General features: G+C 31.6%; 1 protein-coding gene across 4 annotated transcripts in view; it reads left to right on the top strand.

The window, feature by feature from the left end:
• wdp (Leucine rich repeat protein windpipe) overlaps positions 1–20,312 on the top strand; it is a 102,662-nt gene that overhangs the window by 46,340 nt on the left and 36,010 nt on the right. For 2 of the 4 annotated variants that reach the window (XM_088225420.1, XM_088225419.1), the window contains exon 2: positions 10,456–10,532. The gene's annotated coding sequence lies outside the window, so the exon portion shown is untranslated. Of the gene's footprint in view, positions 1–10,455; positions 10,533–15,168; positions 15,390–19,542; positions 19,709–20,312 lie in introns of those variants that run through there. The other 2 variants (XM_088225418.1, XM_088225421.1) reach the window with 2 other exon arrangements.

Genomic DNA, 20,312 nt, shown 5'->3' with positions numbered 1-20,312 from the left:
ACTAGGAACCCAACCACCGACGCGCTCTGTAGCAGTAAGACGTGTTGGGATGTTTATTGTACAGTGCCCTTGAGGTAGATTTTCACAAAAGTACTTAATACAAATTATCCCAATTAAATATTAAAATATGCTTCACGTTAATCTAGTAAGGCATTCAAAGATTTTATTTTTACTGTTAGTTTATTTAAATTTATATTTGAAGTAGTAACATGCGATTATTCACTATATAATAAAAATTAAAATAAAAACAGGTTCTTTTGAAATACTGAAAACAAAGGAGTATAATTTTTATTTCGCTTCAATTGTAAATTAAGAAAAAATCGTTTACAATAGTCGCGAAAACGCGATTTACATACATATTTTAGTGATAGGTATGAGTACATTCTAAAATGATAAAAAACGAAAAAGAATTAATGTAACAAACAACTAATTATTTCAACAACGTTTTAAGTATGTCCAAATGTTTGCGGACTGGCTGGATTTTCTCGGTACGGAGTTATTCAGATCTAAATTTGTTGCAACAGAGGGAAAACAGTTTTAAGAAGGGAAAATGAAAGTCTAGGCATTTACAGGGGTTATGACCTGCCATTGGCTGGTTTAAGTGGCCATATTGCACACTGTGTAACATTCACCATTATTTCTATATTTAATGCCTAGACATCCATATTCCCTCCTCAAAAATGTTTTCCCTCTGTTGCAACAAATTTTGAACTTTTTTTTACGTTTTGAATAATTTAATAAGTTTGTTTTGCCTTTTAAGTACCCACATTTTCGAATTGGAAAATCGAATAAAATTTCTTTCATGAAAATGTATGACATACGCGTAACTTATTACGTTTTTAAGATCTGACCGAGTAGCTAAGTATTTATTTCCAAGGTAAGTAAATGAGTAACTTGGCTTTTAAATGCAAAACACCCCTTTACAAAGATACCGGAAGCCTGTTAAGCCTGACATATTAAGATTACTCACGATATTTCTTTTACATGTGCATATTTGCTAAATGACATTCAAACGAACGCGAAATAATGTGTGGAAACCGCTTATCTGGGGTGTTGTGAACAGCAACAAGAGTGGCCTAAAGATAGGTACAAATGGTGTAATGTTTTGGTTATATCAGCTATCACCAGACAATCTTTAATTTGTCCGTGGCTTAGACTATATTTATAAATCTCAAGACTTCTAGAGAAGGGGTGGCCAACCGGTCGATCGTAGTCATCGGGACTGTCGCATGTCGATCGCGACAAAGCAAAAAAATCATAACAATTTGGCTGACAAAAGACGAAGACTTTCAAGATCGTTTAGCTGTCTTATTCATACAACAGATAATCGAAATATTCTGCATTTGGTGTAAAGTTGCAGTACCCTATGCACCACTGGGTGCGAAAAAGGAAACTGCTCGACTATTGTATTAAAATAAAGAAGAATATACGAACATACTTCGCAAAGTTATTAATTGTTGTTTAAGTTTAATTGGTGGTTTATTGGTTATATTTTTTTAAATTTAAAATAAGAAGATATTCCATCTTCTGTTGCCAGTTGCTAAAGCGGAAATATGATGTTGTATTCACACAAAACCACAAAAAAGGATCCGTGTATTACTTAAACGTATGTACAAGCAGCAGTGGCGGTATTTCCATAGAAGCCCATAAGCCGGGCTTGCCTATTAATTTTATTTCAAAATTACCAAATCTGGACCAAACGCTTAAAAATAATTCATTTCGTTGTTTAAATTTCGCGCCAAATGAGAATTAGAGATCTGTTCGACGTTAGTACTGTCACAGATTATATTGTACGCATCCCGAGATCCGAACCGTATGAAATCCGTGTGCGCGAACGACATTCTTATCTCGCTCTCGCACGTGGGGTTCTTATGGGGCTTATTTCACGGTGCAATTCGCATGTAAACAAACAGTAAACTCATAAAATGTTTGTCTGTATATGTTGAGTTTTATATGGGAATCTGAAGCCTGCTTCTTTAAGGTAAAGTTGGCAGAGAGCGTATCTTGTATTTCGTTTCGAACAAACTTTACGATTGTTTATTATGCTCTTTTTTGCGGAATTTGATAATTTTAAACGGCTATTTTTATCTTCATTGATTAAAGACCCGTACTGGTTAAGATTTATGATAATTTACTTCATTTTGTGCAAACGTCATATATAAAAAGAATTCGGAGATGGCTGACGTTTCTTTTTTATTTGCCTATCTACTATCCTTTTCCTTTTCTAATATTCTATATCAATTATAATTTATCTTTATTATATTAATGTATCTATGGGTTCCGATGACTATTATTCAACTCTGCACATGCTATATTTTATTAATGTTACTTATTGGTAATGGTTGATATCTGAGGAATTACTTTATATAAAATAATATTGGGTTTTCTTTATTTCGTTTATTTAAACGAACTCAGAAAGATTATCCTATGCATATTTTCATAAAATATTGTTATTCGTCATAATATACCTTTTGGATGCTTTGTAGACTGTACAACTGTAGTGAAGAAAGTATACATCATGTTTTCACAAAAGTGAATTCATCATCATTCCTTTTCCGCACTTAATGGTGCATAGAGCACTGCAATCGCAGTATGTCTTAATCTTTTTTGCTACATGAAGGTAAGATGATCAGTCTTACGCTTCAAGTACCAGTCCAGGGACTATGACACATTCTAGTGTAAAAACACCTTTTTAAATAAATATTTCAAATCAACCATGTCGGGAATCGAACCCGAGACCTTTTGCATGGTAGGCGAATGCGCTGACCACTATACTATGAGGCCGTCAGGGAATTACACCACATGTGGATTTAAATATATGGGCTTGCCTTACTCGTAAACCCTAGGCACGCTACTGACAAGCAGATACAAATTATAAAAAAAAAATATCGCTTACCTATAAAAACAGTCACCGTTCGCCACTGATACATTTACGAAAATAATTAAATACATTCATGGATGATTTTTTTTATCGCAATGGTTCACCTTATCAGGGCATTTAAATATATTTGTTTATTTATTTTTTTTCGAAAACAACGCAGTTTATTTTGCAAGGCACAAATACTCTAAACTGATTTTAAATGATGACTTTTACTTTATTGTATCTAAAACACGCAATGTTTACTCTTTGCACACCATATTATATATGTAATAATGCAATACTATTGCTTAAAGTTAGTTATGTTTTTCGCAAAGTCGCTTCTAGAGTAAGTTATACAATTTTTAATTTTACATAACACAGCTCACTTTACACTTTACACAACGAACCTCTGTATGTAATTACTAGTATTGTTACGTCTGTATTTTAAGTCATTGCAATAATTTATTTCGATAAAAAACGTTAATTATGCTGATTGTCGCCTAAATTCACAATTTATTATGCAAAAATAGTGAAAATATCGCATAGGTGTACCGTGAACCCAAGGTTAAACGTTAAAAATAGACTAAGCTGGATTTAGTTCGTTCAACAATATATTATTTTATTTATTCAATTATTTTTTATTTTTTAAACATTTTTTTTTAAACATTTTTTTTGCACCACAACAGGCCAGAAGGCCTAATTACAGTGGTGAATTACATCACAGAGCACCCAGGCTTGAGAAAAATCACATTGTAATTTTTGTGTTCTCACCGGGAATCGAACCCGGAACCTTCCGTGCGTGAGTCAAGCGTCTTGACCACCACACCACGGAGGCCGCTTATCTTTCCACACCTAAAAGTGTATAGAGCACTGCATAGGTTTACGGAATACGTAACGTAGCGTGCCTTGATCATTTTTGTTAAATGATGAAGGATTATAAGACTTACGCTTTAGTTATTTATTTATTTTATTTTATTTATCACGGTTCACAAGCAATACATATGACATTGGTATAATAATCACAAATCGTTAGTTTGGATATTGTTCATCAATTAGAATAACTTATATTTAAATACAGGTTATTAACAGAATAATGCAGAATAAACTGAGCTAAAAACTTTTTTAGTGTAAAAACACATTTTTCAATCAATATTTTATGTCGACCATGTCGTGAATGGAATCTGAGACCTTTTGCGTAGTCGGCAAACGCGCTGACCATTTGACCGCGAGGCAGATTTTACTTTTTATAGAATGCAAAAAAATGTCAGAACGTGCCGAAATGCCGAAACGTCGGAACGAATCCAACTTACACGGGATCATCTAATCAGATACATATTGATAACAGTGACCGTGAGAATCTACGCACCTAATCTAAGTACGTAATTAGTAGTTACATTATTTTACACGAAAAATCACAAAGGTAGCGCTTTAAATATAAGTTTTATAAATATTTTACTATGAAATAAAATTACATGAGACATCCAAACGGTCATCGTCCTAAATGAGGAAAAGTTGATATTAACTATTGCAAATATCCTCATTGAATTTGCTCAAACTCAATGAGTTTTTTCAACGAATTCTTTGTCTTGTTGATATAGAAGAAAAAACAGCCTTTGTTTCAACCGAATTCCTATATTTCAATCCACAACTTGTCGAATGGTTAATGTCTTCCAATATGTTGAACTAATACGTTATGTTGCAATCTTGTCATGTTGCTGTATAGTTATGTCAATTATAACATATCTGCTAACGAATTTCTGGCACACTGCATGTTACTATTGACTGAAAAGATACTAGGTCATCGCTTTTCGATAATGTTCTATATTTTCAAAACATATATTCTATTGTTGCGAAAGCTAAAAAAACATTACTATAAAACAATTATCGATTTAATTTATAAAATAATAATGCTTTTGTTTTTTTGGTTCACCGAAATTGCAGCAGAGGTGCGAGGCTGTGAAAGTGATATTTTGGAAAAAAACTTAAAACCCACTTGTTCTTTAAATCATTTGAATAAATCCGTAGCATTACTTTTATTTATCTATAGAATCACTTTGCAAAGCGCCCTTGAGGTACTATTTTACGAAAATTTCGCTGTATAAGTTATACATAATAATAATAATAAGTATGTAGACTAGTGTGCCATCACAGTCACACGAGAGTTTAAAAAATATGACAATGCAGATTACAAACTGACTGACCACCAGATAAATCCACTTGGTGTTGTGTACCAGATGCGAAACCAGACAAAGGAGTGGAACTCGCAAAACGGGATGTTCATAAACAGCTGTTTTCTTCACTCAACACTAATTTATGAATGAACACTTAATATTTATTGATTTCCACACACAGCTACTGTCTTGTGGCGTTTTATCATAACTGTACAATATGCTTCATCGCTGCCTTTGTGAAAAATAATTAAATTAGGCGAATGTGCATTATAAACATGATTGGCGTGATGTAAATTTACCAGAAAAAAATAATGCGTATTAATGATTAATGCCTTCGTACATGTTTGTCAGTATTTTAGATAAATAGAAAGAAAAATATATTGTAACGACAATTTTCATTATATGCATCCATATCATTAAGAATAGTCCAGAAACCGCGTACGCACATCAAACAGAAGGCGACTCAATACTCATAATTGAGTAGGTTTACGTTTTGACCCATTAGTTTCTTTGTAGACGTCGCTCGTAGAAATATTGCTAGGTTCTTAAAGAAACAGGATGCAATCACATTTCATGTGTAATTATCAAATGAATGTGTCACAAATGCATTACTTAAAAATTGAATTATTTTCAGATTGTCGAAGAAACAAAACGGAAATTTTATTAGTGTTGCCAGGGTAGTAAATTTTTTTACCCTACTTTGCTCATATAATAACAGAAATAATGAAAATGGAACCTCAAATTAAACAACGCCGTGGCGGACATTTGGCCGACATTATCTTTAAAACATAAAATATTATTTAACATGATATATAAATATCCGTTTTATGTAGAATAAAATTTGTTTTATATTTTAAGTTCAAAGTTCATTAATTCAATAACTCTTATTGAATGACCCTTAACTTCTACTCTGTTGAGTCATTCAATGTTTCCGAGTGCACAATAAAATTTTAGAAAAATTAACAAATTGTTTTTTTTTTACCTTACATTTATGTTATGTTTATATTCTTCGCGATCTGGCAATATTACTCAGTGACTTCAAGTATGCGCGCGGCGAAAGTGTGTCTAAATGGGGGAATTATTGGACACAGTCTGATGTATTCAAATATGATTCTACGCTCCTTCTGGACTATTCTTAATTCTATGTATGCATGTCTTTTTTTTTACCAAACGTTCCCTGACACCCAGTTATTCTTTAATGTAATAATTTATTTGTTGGAAAGCAACATATTATAAACAAACCATTTAAATACTGTACTTATTAAAAAAAACATTTTGTCATTATTTATAAGTGATCCTTAACACCTGTCCACAGTATAAAAATGATTACAAAAATGTTTCATAAAAATTAATATGATTGTTATATTATTACACGAAAAGAACAAACAAAAAAGAAAAGAATTCCATTGATTTATGAAATAAATGTTTTAACAGTGGTAAATATTTTTTGCGCGTTATTTAAAACACATTTAAAAAAAATCATCAGTTGAGTAAAAATACCCAAAATATCAATCATATTCGTTAATATACAAAAGCACTGTAAAATAAACATGTAAAGTTTTTACAAATTACAACAGGGATGGAGAACATTTTAAAGAAGGGAATATGGAAGTCAAGGCAGTTACAGGGCTTATGACCTGTCATTGGCTGGTTTAAGTGGCCACTTAACACAGTGTGTAACAATCACCATTCTGCCTCTATGTGAACATTAACATTCTTTCGACTCTTCTATCTGTTGACTGTTGTGAAGTTGAAAAGCTGAAACCTTTATTGTTGCGGGAGAGATTCGTTTAATTAAATTATTTCACCTACATACTAGGCAACACCTGAAAATATTTTTTAATTGTAATACTTCTTCTTGGACCAGGTAGATTCATCCACAATGTTTTGAGTTGGTCCAAATGTTTGTACACAAGGACGGCAAATTATTCCTAATTCTTATAATTCAGTCAAATGAATCTCTTCACAACAATTAAGGTTTCAGCTTTTTAACTTCACTAAAATCAACAGATGGAAGAATTGAAGAAATATTGATGTTCAAACATAGGCAAAATGGTAAATGTTAAACGGTGTGTAAAGTGGCCAATGACAGGTCATAAGCTCTGTAAATACCTTAACTTCCATATTTCCTTTTTTTAAATGTTCTCCATCCCTGTTGTAATTTGTTAATCTAATGACTCCCGAGGGGGTGAAATCCAGTCTATTGTCTACAAACATTTGGACAAACTCAAATATTGTAATGTAAAGTTATAATACAAAACAATATGACAATCATCTTACTTAATACTGTGTTGGCAATAAGTCCGCCAATGTGCAAATGTTATTGTACAAAAACTCGAATAATAAATTGGTACAAGCTTTAATAACTTTGCGAAAGAGATAGAGAGGAAAGGTGGGATTAAAAACATGATAGAAGGAAAAGATAGGAGTTATCAAACGTGTATTATCATAAGATTATTCATCAGAAGTTTATGTATTAAGTTCCCGGGTTATTGTAAGATCTTCGAAGAAAATGTGGTCATGTGCCCAATCTGAACAGACACGGAACCGAACACGTAGAAGGCGTACTGCAACTGTTTTTAAAAAAAAATGTATTTTACAGAAACAAACAGTCGACAATGATATAATAACATAAAAAAAATACGGTTTAAAGACAGACCAGCGAAGATTCTAAATAAAAATCATACATATTAAATTGTGGTACAACAAAAGGGTGTGTTTTTGTGTATTTGTATGAGAGTAAGTGTAGAGGTGTGTTTGTGTGTATTTGTGTGGGAGTAAGTGTTCAGGTCTGGGTAAGCATGAGCATCATTAAATAGCAAGTGGGATCGCATTGCAGCCAGAAATAATGAGTCTTAATTTATTTTAAAATAAATTAAGAGGCGTGTTAAATATATCGATAGTTGAAAAAAGGCATTATAAGCAAGAACGATAGAGGAAAGAGTGTTGTGCATAGTTAGTGCTACAGACTGGCAGATGGAAAAAATACTTATTTCTTGTCAAGTGAAAATATAATTTAAATAAAGTGAAATAATAATATGTATGTTATGATTATATGATTATTTTCTGAAATGAACTGTTAAAACCCAAATTAGCAACGATGACTTGACGTTTCTGCCAACCTTTGCCATTGGCATTCCCAAAAACACTTTCACTCGTTTCTGAGAATCCATCATCATTTTTTAAATCTCGTAACTTTTATAGGAAGTGTCCATATACAGTTTGTTAAACCACGATATTTAAATAGTCACCTTGTTCATCGTAAATATTGCGTAATTGTTGATTGATTTATTGTCACTATCGATTACCGTCTACTGTGCTTTAAACTACAGGTACCGGTACCGGATTATTGCGATCTGGGTCGCCAAAAAGATATTAGAGTACGCGCGAAGCCAAAAATGTTCCGAAAGCCAGAGGTTTGACCGAGAAATTGATTAATATTTCAGCATTCTAAGTTGTCAGGTGATGCAAAGGTCTAGGGTATTATTATTAGCTCTGGACTATTGTAATGAAAGTTCTCTTTTACATCATCTAATAAAACTCGCACAAAAGAACGATCAAGGGTATCATGATTAAATGATATGAATCTTGTTTGTGGTTAGATTTAGGAAGGAGTAAATTTACTAACTATTTTTATTTTTCAATTTATTTTAACTTCGTAATTGATCGAGTGATTTATAATTTGAATTCAAGATTTTCCATTTCGCTTTAATTACACTACACTAGTCAGCAAGAAAATATTTTTTTGTGAGCACTGACACCACTCCTGCTGATTCATATTAAAAAAAAATTTTAGTAAAAAATATATCTTTGTGATCTTGTGATATACCCAAATATTTCAATCTAAGTTGCCATTTTCAACGAGTTGTAAATAATTAGCTATTATAAAATGGAAATCAAGTTATGGTAGAGTAGGGTACGATCCTCGGATGAGTCCACGACACTAGCCACGGGACCACAATCCGATTGAATGAATATAATCACTTCCTGGTTCCAAATGTAGCCCCCGTTTTTTTTCATCACCCGCCATTTTCGGGGGAGTCCCCCTCTATTTTTATCACCATTCGATAATAATTGCGTGGCCATGAATTCGATTGGAGGGGTAAAAAGGATTATTTTATATTATTAATATTTAAAGCATTAACTTTGTGGTCAAACATTTTACTAAATGTTATTTAATATTTGTATATAACCACTAAAGCTAGGGTTTCCTAGGACAGCGGTGCCCGTATCTTAACGACCGTAGTGAACGGTGATGCGGTGGACAGCCGTCGTAACGGTGACTAGAGAGTGGTTTTATTTTTTAACGGTGTTATCAACACCATTTTTATAGGAAACCACTCTCTAGTCACCATTACGACGGCTGTCAACCGCGTTAATGTTCACTACGGCCGTTAAAATACGGGCACCGCTGTCCTAGGAAACCCGAGCTTTATCGACTTTTCTATGTCTACCGGTTTCGAGAAGTACCCGTCTCTTCGTCAGGACACCGATGAAACCAACATGCAAACCCCACTATACATCTTCACCATAGTTTTTGCACAAAAACATAAAACTAACACGACATGCATTTTAATAAGCCCATGCACTGATTAGGACAAACATGCGCTCATTAAATTATAAAAATATTATGTTGTTTGAGAATTAATGAAAAAAGCAGAAGGGATAGAGTCCAAGTTCCGAGTTCCAATATAGTATTTTGATGTTCCACTGTAATGGTCACCCTATAAACCTATAAAACTTACCACCTCCCTCCATCTCCACTACTTTTTTCATTAATTCTCAAACAAAAGAATATTTTCATAATTTAATTAGTGCATGTTTGTCCTAATCAGTGCATGGGCTTATTAAAATACATGTCGTGTTGGTTTTATATTTTTGTGCAACAACTATGGTGAAGGTGTATAGTGGGTTTTGCATGTTGGTTTAATTGGTGTCCTGACAAAGAGATGGGTGCGTCTCGAAACCGGTAGACATAAAAAAGTCGGTAAGTGGTTTTATACAAATATTTAATAACATTTAGGATTATTTTAGCCGTAAATTCAAAATTCATGTTTTAGAACTTTTTACCTCTCTAGCCCCTCAGAAGAAATGTAAAGGTTAAAATAATCATTTTCATCTCTCCAAATTATAAAAAAAGTTGTAAAAATAGGTGCAGGCCTCCACCGAAAATAGTGGGTGATGGTGAAAAACGGGGGTCATATTCGGATTCAGATCACTTTACATAAGAATCAGTTGGAATTCTGTGGGAGTGATTTTCATGCAGACCAGTGAATCATTTAAGTATCTCGAAAATGGTTAAACGCTTTAAAGTTTGTGAAGTTATATGAAAAAGCCATACCGGAGATTTATATGCCGAACAACAATTCATAATATTATTTACACAGTATACAAAACACTTAAATGTTCTTTTGTTTGTTGCAGATTGTTTCTTTCTTTAACGGGAACAAAAGATCAATACTTCGATACGGACGAAGCAGCAGTAAAATACCCAGAAACAGGTAAATACAAAGAAAAACGTTTAAGTATCTGTCTTCATAGAAATGCTTATAGTTCTAGATACAATATAAATTACTAAGAAAGAAGGAGATCCGGCTTTTCGCGAACATAATCTAATCTAGAATTAACATTCGCCATAAATCTTTCTTAGATACACACTTAGTGCTGTAGTGTGAGTCAATATAAATAATATTTCAGCGATGCCAAATGATATCTGATAACTTTGGAACACATGTCGTGACATCATCAATAGACAATTCACGAGAATGTACGTACTATAGTACTCACATTATCTGAGACTATGAACTTTACCACTCACTCTGCATCATAATCACAATCATCACACGGAAATTAAAATTAAGTCATTTTACTAATAAAAACATAGTAAAGGAAAATGCTCAACACACTATCGACTTATTAAATGAAAAGAAATATTGAGTTATTTAGCAAATATGCACATGTTTCGTTTAACATTGTTGTTTTTGATAGAGATCGAGGAAATTCAGTCCTACTGTTGTGAAATGAATGAAAAAAATAATAAAAACAAACTAATTTGCATGACGCCACTAGTTCTTCCGAATCAACCAATGATAAGAGAGTTTTGATAGGTTTACGGTAAGTCAACCGGTAAAACGGCAGAACTGACCGAGAAGAAGCGGAAGACAACTTGAAACGTCACAAGTGGAGTAATTTCTGAAAAACAAAACCTTAAAAAAATCAAACCGCTGATAACACGATAGATAAAAATAAAAATTGGCCTTGTTTAAAAGTCTATTAACAAATAAAATAAAATAACAAAAAAAAAACACTGTACTGACTCATCCGCCCGGACGCGGATGGAACATACAGTAAAAATACTTCGTTAGTAAACAATTTAATAATATTTTCATATTTATCAACCGACAATATTTTGAGTTACTCCAAACGTTTGTAGATTAAACCAACTCTTTCAAGATGTATAAAAAAATGTTTTCAGGCCTTGCCTAGTAGGTGAAATAATGTCTTCAGATAAATATCACCCACGTAAATAAAGGTTTCAGCTCTTTGAATTCACAAAAATCGTCAGTTGAAGAAATATAAATGTTAAACAGAGGCAAAATGGTAAATGTTACACAGTTTGTAAAGTGGCTATTTTAACCGGCCAATGACGGATCATAAGTCCTGTAATGCCTCTGAAATATTCTCTCCACGATTCTTCGCTTTAGGTGTATAAAGTATTCTAAGTATTTTTTTTCAGGAAATATATTTTTTATTTAAATTTGTATGAAAACAATTAACAATGGCCATGACACTCGATAGGGGTGACGTACTCTTCAGCATGCGGGTCTTATTAATATAAATTATTATGTTCTTTTCATAATTTGCTCCAATTGTTTTGTTTTTACAGAAAGATTAACACGTTACATACCTCTAACGAAGCATAGATAAATTACAATTCTACGAAAAATACGTTTGGCTGCAATATTGTACCGAATAAAAATTTATTGAAATTTGATGCAATAAACCATATAAAAACAGAGTTAGCTTTTCTTTCAAAAATTGGTTTCAAAATAAATAGGTAAATAAATGTAACAAGGTTAAAATTTTTGGGACATTATGTCACAACTTAATAAGTACAAAAGTATAACATTTGATTCATTGGTTAGTTGTATATATATACATATTTTTTTAAACTTGGAGAATAAATCTTTATGTAACTTTTTCAATATCAAATAAAAAATAATGTCAATATCCCATTTTTCTCAAATCCATCGTTGTTTTACGATCCCGACAAAATGTTAAGACTGATTAGCCCATAAAACCCTTGCATTGAGGAATTGGAATTTATTGCTATTTATGGCAAATTGTTTATTCCTTTTTTTGTGATGTAACAATTAATAATGAGCGTTTATTCATCATCAAGAACAAAAGCTTTCTTTGTATGCAAATTTGACAAAAAGCTATTTTAAACCACACAAGAGTTATGGTTACTTTAATTTTAACCTTGTACCTAACTGTTTCATTTTATGTTTTAATATTTTTTATGTTTATTTACTTATAAACAGAGATGTGTGTCCCGACTCTATGGGACCAAATGTCCTGTCTTGAGTTGGGAAGATAATAAAAATAGAATAGACAGTATTTTTATTTAAACTTGCAATACTACTCTCAGCGAACTAAATGTAAAGAAAAATAATAATATTAGGTACATATTTGTACCTTAAAGGGTAAAGCGCGGAAGTAACATAGAACAAAATGTTCAGGAAACAAGATTTCGCGATTGTGCGTTCTCCGAAACATGATAACTTTTGAACGAAATGAGATAATTACAATCTATAAAGAACTTAAATAAAAAAATATTATTATATTGATAATAAAAGTACATAATTAAATAGCGTATCTAGGGCTACTAATGTTCTTTGCACTAAAACAAAATGGAGCTTAGGTTTTAATTTCAACTTAAAAAAGCGATTTTATGACGAGAAGTAGACGTGGTATTTTATTCACGTATAAAATCGCTTTTTGCGATAATTTCTGCATTTTTAACTTCAAAACGGTAAAAAGTGGACTCCCGTGTTTTATCCTCTAAGGTACGGATTTAAAATAACGCGTAGATTTTTTTTTAGACGAGGAATTCTAATATAAAAAAACGATTCTATTAAAAAAAAATATAACATCTATGTATTTTATTAACATTTTTAACATTCGAATTCTAGCGCTTCTTCACATTATTTTAAATAATTCCCCTTTGCCTGTTTGTCTGAGAGAACTCATCCAACCTCTATCGCAATACGGACTATCTCTTCGCTCTAGTTACGAGAGATCCCTTTTAATACCTCTTCTAATTTTCTTCAATCCTCTTTTGTAGATCTAACTGCTCGATTATGGAACCCACTAATGTCAGATACGCTCTTTATTTACATTAAAATCACGTATGAAATGTCACTTCCTAAATATTTAAGTTTTTCCTTTTTCCTTTTTCCTCCCTCTTGCCTTCTCTTTTTACCCTTTTCTTTCTTCATAGTGTAGATATTAAGTCAATTTTTACTTCTTAAAAAAAATATTTTTCTGAATATTTTTCGAAATTATACGAAATTATTAATAAACCAACAATATGTTCATATACCACTGATTTTCTCACACCGAACGATTTGGTAGGAAGAAATTGCCTTAAGGCAATATGCCCGCCCTTATGCGTATGTATGTGAACTGTATATGTACAATAAAAATAAAGGTATTATGTCGACTACTCCAAGGTAGACTTGATCAAATTTACTTAATAATTTAAAAAATATATAATAATGTAAAGATTCATTTAAAAAATATTAATCGTAATACTCTTTTAAATTTCCGAATTAAATGTCTACTTTCATGGAAAATAACTAAAAATAATTTACTCGGTCCTTTGTCCTTTGAACAATTTTTTTAATTCATTAAAAAAGATACACCTGAATACAAACAATTAGATATTTTAAAACACCATCGATTTTACGCTTGTTGTATAAATCAATATCAAATAAAATCAAAATAAAGTAAATAAAAATAATAATGCTTCAATGAAAACCAATCCACTCTATTAAATTATTTCGTGGCATGTGGATTTTTACTTTCGTCTGAAATAAAAGTTGTCGAATAATTCGTTGTAATCGTAGAACAATGACGAATGTGCGAAAAATGCGACATTGACTTTCTTTTGTATATATTTAGTTACGAAAGGGTATTACAAAAGCTTTATATTTCAGGTTCGAAAAATAACCATATTAATATTTTGAATATCATAAACTTTTCTGTTCACACAAATTTAAAATAAACATTTAGTCATAATATTCACAATTACAATACGCGTTAAGTAGGGAATTTTCAGAAGAAGGTCTCTGGAAAATACTGGCCCTTCCAAATTTAATAAACTGCCCGGTGAGCAGAAACACGAAAAGTCGAATAGAAAATCCAAAAGTGTCGCAATTAAAAAATATTACTTAAATCTTTTTGATAGTGATAGTTATTAATGTAATTTATATAGATGGTGTAAAGTACTGTGCTGTGTGTTTCTTAAATAATTTTTTCTTACTATTTCGGAGGTATTAACTATGTAGGATATGATGTATTGTCACAAAAATATTTTCTCAATATGTTCGATTCCAAATAAGTTTTTTTTAAAAATAACTCCTGGGAGTATAATATGTACTATTTGTATTATATGTTTTATTAATAATAAAAATAAAACAAATATGTATATATAGTTTGTTATATATATATATATACACATATACATATATATATATAACTAACCCAAGAATCAAAGAATATACTTTTGTACTTATCGAGTTGTGACATAACATAACGTAATTGTTGTAAAAAACAAATTAAGCCGCTCTCATGTTAAGATGACGAAAATTACATGCGTCGTTGTTCTACAATCGTGACTCAATTTTGAGAAATAGTGAGATATTCTTCATATTCAGAGATAAATTTTATTTCATGTTTATTTTACACAAAATGGATAATGTCGCCAATGTTCGTACATTTGCGTGTTGAGAAATGCACATTTTTAGGCCAAGATAATTTTTTTCCCGATGGCCAATCACGGAGCGTAGCCACATTATCCGTGCTGTATTTGTCCGTTTGTGTGGCACAGTGCACAGTACACAGTTGAAGTTCATTCGTAATCGGACACCTATTCATATCGGTCGCGTTCCTTCCTGCAGCTACAGCCACAGCTGTATCGCGTATCGGTTCGTGTGTGACGCTACCTTAACTTTTTATCGAACATGCAAATTTGAAATTAGAATTTAGAGGATTTACCTCCAATTTTTTATCGACCCTTCTGTGTTCAGTGCTAAGTTAACCGCGAAGTGTACTTTTTGAGTGCCTTTTATGATGTTAGTATTAAAAAATAGATATCAATTATTTTTACTATAAGTGATTACATATTTACATGTTTACACGGTATTATGTTTTTTTTTAAATGAAAAGAAATGTATTGCGTTCTTGTAGTTTTACTTAAAATTTTAATTAAATGGGTCGATTTCAGTTGGTCTTAAGTTTTAAAGGCGGTGTTAATAAATGTAAATAAATCGGAGGCGAACCTCGGACCATCGATCCGTGGTTCGCAACACTACCACGGACCCATAACCCGGATAAATTTTGTACAATATTTTGAATAAAAATTTGAAATAAATCAAGCATTTGAAGATACAGATATAATTATTTTTTAAATTTTACGTATGATATTTACAATTTGCACTCAACTATGCAACCGTATTATGCAAATAGCATTTACTTTAATTTTTGTAGCGTTTAACATGTATTTTTAGTAAAATGCACCATAAAAAGTTTATTATTCCTTAGTCTAGTGTAATGTATAAAAAACAAAATACCTATTAGTTGTTAATTTCAGCCTTCGAAATTAAATTCAAAGTTGTTCTTATGTGTGAATTAAAAAATAAAAGCGAATTACATATGTAAAATGCATTAGTAATATTTAATGAATTAAAGCCCCCTAGGTGCATAGGGTACGAAAATCAGACCTACAGTTGCATAATTATCTTGATTTTTCAAAAAGATATTAGTTCAATTTCTATTCTTGTCCGTAATTACATAAAATATAACAATATAAAATATGTAAATATTTCATTAATTTATTCGAAACTTGTTCAAAATGACAAATAAAATCATGCAATGCATCACGAATAAATAGTATGTACCAAAATAACATAGTTGGGATTTTAACTCGGCTTTTGGTAGGTTGACTAATATTTTTTTGTAAAATAACGTAAATGAATATTATTATCGCCTTTTTGTCTTTTGCCCCGACGAATACCGATCCACGCTCATTGAACACAATATGTCAATTTGCATAACCGTAAGTTTACCTTCATTATTCCGACATGATCATGAACCGTCACCTTCTCCATGTAATTAATATTATTGCATACTGAAGTAGGGTTTTTTCACATTTATCACACCTGACTTGACTTATTATGCCAACTGAACAGATTTATGTTTAAATCAGCGGAGTTTGAGAAACCACAATACAACGTGTATTATTATAATCGTCCAGTTCATAAGTTTAAAAAAAAACATTTATGTACCTTTGCAGTTTTATGTGAAATTGTCTCTGGTGCACTACTTCCTCCTATATTAATATTTGAATATCAACCCTGGTAATAAACGCTCTAATGCGATCCTAAACGCCGGCAAAGACAACGCGAGACGCCGGAACGATACAAGGCATAGTAACCTAGAAAAACATTATGTGGTTTCCTCGTCTGAGAGAATAGAACACCACATCATACAGACCTCGTTTGTTTTTATGCAAGCACTCTGATTATTCCTACTATTCACAGGTCCAATGTCCATCTTCAAGTATTTGTTGAATTTGGTCATGCCACCTCTTTATTTTATTTAATACTTTATAAACAAATACAATTTATATACATATTAGGGTGGTCATATTGTCTTAAGGCAATTTCTTCCTACCGACCCAAACCGTTCAGTTTGATAAAATTATAAGTACATAGACATATTCTAGGTAATTATGCAGAATCTTATGTCGCGGTCTTAACTCCCTTCGTGTGGTGTTCGCCGCTTTTAAAGTGTCAAGTTCATCTTGAGTCTGAACATTGTGAATCTTCCCATTGAGTTTAATATAGATGATTCTTTCCCCGGTCTCGATAGTTTCTCCTGTAAAGTGATCTTTAGTTTGTTTAAAAATGGACTGCCTTTCCGTTATGAGGTATGGAATTCCTTTAATTTTTTCCGGCTCTTCGTTACATCAATTTTGTTTATCTTTGTTGTGAATTTTAAGACGATGAGCCTTTTGCCCCATTGCTTAAATATACCCACCCAATCGATAACCGAATTTTATTTGAGGTTTAAAGGCTAATTGCTTTGCAAAAAACTCAGCAGCTGTCAGAATGGGATCTTCGGCTTTTGTTTCCGGGTACCCATGAATTGTGTCAATTTTTTTACGTGATTTCTGTTCAATGTTATCTAATTTACAGCCTAAAAATTTATTTTGGGTTTGTTGCAAGGACGCTTCCCTTAAATATTTTGTAGTCAACTTCGACGATTTGAATCTTCGAAGTCGTTGATTTTTTTAATAAGGCCTCGAACATTTTCATTTTATTCAGCAGTTCATCGATTTTCCCGTTTTTGGTATGCTTCGTAATGTCATTAATTTGTTATTTTTAACTTTTTTAGCGGCACACAAAATTTAATTACTACCCGCCAGTGTGTCCATAGATAACGTCCGTCTTTCTCGGTGTTCTTCATTTTCTGCATCCATCAACGTTCGCAGTGAAAATTCTTTAAGCTTTTCTTTTCTTTTGCTGTCTATTAACTCGACATGTCCAAATCAACGCAGAACTCCTTTCTTGATTTTGTCGATAGTGCTTCTTTCAGCCGTATATAATCCACGGATCCTGACATTTGTCATACATAGTTTTAATAAAAAATATAGTTTACTAAATATTTAATAATACTTCTTAAAATGTTTGACCACAAAGTTAATACTTTAAATATTACTAAAAGTTATAGTTTAGAGTAGTTTTTTTAAAAAAATTAATAAAGCATACATAAATAAATAATAGTTTCCCACACACTCCAACAGCATTCAGCAAATTTTCCTGATTGCTATTCAAACTCCATCGCTTCCACACATAAAATAAAGCCTTAAAATAACTTCCATATTTCCATATCCTTCCTCGTATGTGTATATAAGTGTTTCTATGAATTTGTTGTAATCCCAAAAATAATAAATAATTGATCATCGAATAAAATAGAATTATTTTACCACGAGACCACAAACCGGTTCACATAATATAAAGGCAACAAAATAAGTACTTGATAGCCATCTCAATGGAGATGAAGGAATTTCAGGGGAATGTGGAAATCTAGGTATTTATTCATTCAAAATTACACTCGTTTAAATATAAATGAACTTATTACGGCTTTTTAGGCTGTGCCCGTGTCAAGCCATAATAATGAACAATAAAAAAGGCAAAGTAAAATTTATTAGATTAAATTATAATGACATGTGATGCAATAGAATAACAATCCAGAAAAACAAGGTAATAAATAATAGAATTCCAAAGAATACAATGTAAAAAAGATAATCATATATAAATATTAAAATATAAATTATACAAATTTAGATTTATAAATATTCAAATAAACAAGATAATAGTACATCATCATTGAGGTATTATATAACGAAAATGGCGCTTTATAAGTTATCCATAATAATAATTATTGACCGCAAAATGATCAGTCAATAAAATATTTCAATGTGAAAATACCCTTTCCATAAATAATTCATGTCAATCTTCTGGGTTATACTGATTTAAACCTGAGACCTCATTCGTGGTAGGCAACGAAATCACGAGGCCGAAAAATAATAATTTAATTTAATTAATTAATTGAATCGTCTTCGGGTGCACTTTATACATACATCATGGTTTTTAGTCAAATAACTGTTCTTTGAACTTCGATTTTGATGCCAGATACGTAGTTAAGACTCAAGTTTATCAGAATCATTATCAAATAATACTGTAATAATCTTCGAGTCGTAATAATGCAGAAAATTTATCGCGAAATTAATTTAGTTAAAATCGAAGATAAATTAATTCCTGGCAATGACGTATTCTTATCGTCATCAATATTTTCGAATGTTATTTTTTTTTAAATTCAGTGCTTTTTTCTAAAAAAAAACATTACGAATTGCCTACAAAAAAGCTACATGACAATGGCATTTATTATGTATCCAAGGAAAAACATTTCAAATCATAAATCGGATTCACTGAAGTGAAATTAATTGAGACGCGGTTTTGTATTTAACTGTTATTTATCTTATGTAGTGTAGACTTGTTTGTTTTATGTTGTCCATGACCAAAATAATATAAGTTCAGAACGTAATGTAAAAAGTTTATCATTTAAGGCTTTGTGAAAAGTTATTGAAATAATAATTCAGGAGTAGTAATAACATAAAAAGTCGAAATATACATAAATAAAATAATTTTTATTTCTACGTAGATAAAAAAACGAAACGAAAACATACGACTGTGGTTTCAAGATTGACATATTATGTGAGATGAATCAGTGCAAAATTGTGCTAAATTATGAACAGTAAGCTGTGAAGTGTTTCATCATCCATTTGTGTCAATAAGGACCTGATTATCATTTTCGCACATCGAGAACGGTCAGTATTATTTACCGATTCATTTTAAATGTATCTTATAACATAATGTAATGATTTCGGAAGTGTTGACCGCCCCGTCTACCTCACTATCGCACACCTCTCCACATACTTCATACCGTACACCAAACATAACACATACCATTTAGTATTCTTAGAATGTAATATTTGTGCGGAAAATGTCGCATTTTATTTATTTTTCAAACTTGTGTAAGGTTTCTCGTAATTCACATTGTACCTACTCAAAATTGTGCGCAAACTGATGTTTCTTAGAACAAAAACAAAGTTCACATGTCATACTATTTGGATATCGAAAAGGCAGGAAATGATATGTTTTACAATACCTCGAGGATAAATATTATAAATGACTTCTTAGTAATTTCTTTGATCTGTCTCCGACGTTTTGTTAAATCTCTAACCACCTTCTAGGTCCTTCTTTTCCGTTGAATTTCGAATTATATCTTTCACATCTTACATTAAATTACTTTATTTATTTTTGAGGTAACAACGAATTTCTAAAAACACTCATATGTACATACAAAACGAAATATGACTGAGCTAGTACCCAGTCTTTTGTGTCCACAGCGTGTGAGTTAAAAGATCAGCA

This window comes from Micrasema longulum, unplaced genomic scaffold, assembly GCF_059751315.1.
Source record: "Micrasema longulum isolate JH-2025_06_02 unplaced genomic scaffold, ASM5975131v1 h1tg000358l, whole genome shotgun sequence".
Lineage (NCBI taxonomy): Eukaryota > Metazoa > Arthropoda > Insecta > Trichoptera > Brachycentridae > Micrasema > Micrasema longulum.
Note: the sequence above shows the minus strand (reverse complement) of the source record. Positions and strands in the feature narration are given on the sequence as shown.